This window comes from Hypomesus nipponensis, chromosome 11 (genome assembly GCF_054491055.1).
Source record: "Hypomesus nipponensis isolate SF chromosome 11, ASM5449105v1, whole genome shotgun sequence".
Lineage (NCBI taxonomy): Eukaryota > Metazoa > Chordata > Actinopteri > Osmeriformes > Osmeridae > Hypomesus > Hypomesus nipponensis.
The window spans coordinates 22,002,501-22,005,224 of NC_140371.1; positions in this window are offsets into that span (position 1 = coordinate 22,002,501).

A 2,724-nucleotide genomic window follows, 5' to 3' on the forward strand; every position below is an offset into this window, starting at 1 on the left:
TTCGGCGCAACACAGCTTTCAAATAGACCTTACAGCAACAACGAGAATAACTGCCCAAAAATTAAAAATCGTTACGAATTTGAAAATGGACGCCAGCCAGTTGTGCGTGGGCGCGTGTTTGATTTCTCGTGGCTTTTACGTCTTAAACATACTGTAAATCCTGTGAATCATTGAGGAACTGGTGAGCAAAGTGTGTAGGTGCAGGGGTGTGTTTCTGGGCACATGGATGTGAAGATCTTCTCACCCCTCTGGATGGTCTGACGCATCTCACAAGCTCAGTCATGTCCTCACCAGCATGAGGGTGCCACCCAGCGTGGGAACCACCCACACAACAACAGCTGCTGGGACTTCCAAGTAAGGAGGATTTCATGTTGGGTTTTGTCTCCAGAGATTATTCATACGGGTGATGCTCTTGCAGTACATTCAGAAAGTGTATTTAGAAAATGTACACTGAAAACCTCTTATTGACAGGCATGGGGTGTTTAGGCATCTCAAGTGTGTGTCCCTTCTTTGATATATGCTAAGGAATGAAAAAGAGAGCACTTAATTGCACAACAATTCTTGGAAACGTTACCTACATTTTCAAATTAAAATGTACCACAAAACCTTGTGCATTTTAATGGAAGGCCTAAACTGGTTAACTGCCTTGTCTTTTTCCCAAAGATGGCAAAAGTCCACACATCCTTCACTCAAGTACAGAACTTTGGGGGGATGTTTTTTTTTACCTTTCAAAACCTTTTTTTCACACAGTGAAAGGAGGGGAGAGAAGAACAGGGAAACCTAAAACAGAGTAAAGCAGAGCAGAGTTCGGGTTCGGGTTCGGGTTCGGGTTCGGGTTCGGGTTAACCCTATGCCGGTACACTAGTGAATAGTAGAGTCCTCAAAACCTTTTTATCAAAACATTTGGGGGACAATATTTTTTCACCTTTTCAAAAAGTTGTTTTTGTTTTTCTATTCTACCTTTCCAAACTTTTTATTAAAAAAAAACCTTTAGTGGAAAATGTGTTTTCCAAAAAAGACGATTCTAAACTTTTTGAAGAAAATATCCGTTCTACCTTTCAAAACTTTTGAATGTTTTTTTATTCAACCTTTCAAAACTTTTTTCAAATCAGATTTTTTTTAACTTTTCTCCTTGGTAGCTTCATAGGCTGGCTTTACACTAGGAGTGAAAGTGAAAAGTTCCTTTTCTCAAAATCAAGCTAAACACTTTGTTGGTGAACTGCTGTGAGTTTGCTGATATCAGCAGCATGCACTAAACCCTCACTCCCTGGACGCTGGGGACTCTGTCAGAACACATTACTGAGGAGACTTCTTCTATGGTACTGGGCACCAATTCACTCCCTTTCCTTTTACACCCTTTCCTCTTTCTTTCTTTCCCTCTCTCTCCTTTCTCCCTCCCTACATCCCTCCCATCCCCCGTCCTACTCCTCACTCCCTCCCTCTCCCTCCCTTTTCTCTCTCTCCTCCCTGAGTCCCCTCACTTTCCTCTCTCCCCCTCCCTCTCCTTCCTCTTACAGTCCCTCCCTTTCCTCTCCCCCTCCCTCCCCCCTTTCCTCTCCCTCCCTCCCTCCATCCCGTCTCCCTCTCCTCTCTCCCTCCTTCTCCCTCCCTCTCCTCTCTCCCTCCTCCTCCTCTCCCTCCTCCTTTCCCTCCCTCTCCTCTCTCCCTTCTCCTCTCCCTCCCTCCCCTGTCTTCCAGTGAGGTGATTCTGAAGACATCCAGACTGCCTCATGACAGACTATGTGCAGAGCTTCGTGGCTCAGGGGGGAGAGGAGAGCTCTGTACCCCAGCGACAGCCCCACTCTCGGGCCCACACTCCGGTTTCCGCTGGGGGGGGGGAAGGTGGTCTGGAACCCTGCTTCACCAACCTGGCCTGAGAAACAGGTCGCGAGAAAAAAGAAAAGGGGTCTGAGCTGTATCAGTTTACCTCAGAGCAGAACATGACGCAGCAAGAGCTGAAAGGCTCAGAGGCATGCCAAGAGCTACACCGGGTGATGGAGGCCAGGGTTCAGAAACCACTACCTCGGCTAAACCAAGACACCACTCTCGCTGAGAAGAGGTCGAAAACGTCCACCGGGAACTCTGTAATACAAGTGTCCCATTTGTCGTGGTCATCTGCATTTTGTTTTGTTGAGAACAGTGTTCTTAATGAGTTTGTGTTGTGGGAGACAGGGTGCAGTTTGTGTGTTGGGCACCGTGTGGCAGTAGAGAGCAGTAGAGAGAAAGTTGAAAGCTGTGGTTGGTGGAACTGCTTCCCTGTCTTGATAAAGTAAAACAACACAGGATCTTTTCATCTACAGCACGGACAGACAGACGTTTGTGATATCTAACTCTGGTATTTGGACGTTTTACAAGAGGGGGGCGGGTAATCCCATTTACATGACGTTTAAGACACACAACTGGTGGAAAAACATTTCTGTCTGCAATTAAAGCATTTTCCCCGATCTCTCTTGCCCTGCCTTCTGCCTCCTCTCCTTCCCAAGACAAGGATATTTAGTTAGGTTTGATTAAAGTGACACATTGAGTCATGCACAACCAGCATCACATAATAAAACCTGAAATGGTTTGTGGGAAACTAAACAGACAGATGACTATTGCCTCGGGGGGAGTTCCTGTTAGACAGGGAGAGGGACTCCAAATCCCACAAGTCTTGACTGTCGGAATGAGACACTGCGAGGAGAATGAATAGTCTCTCCTGGTTGTTTTGGCCAAGTCTCTCATTAA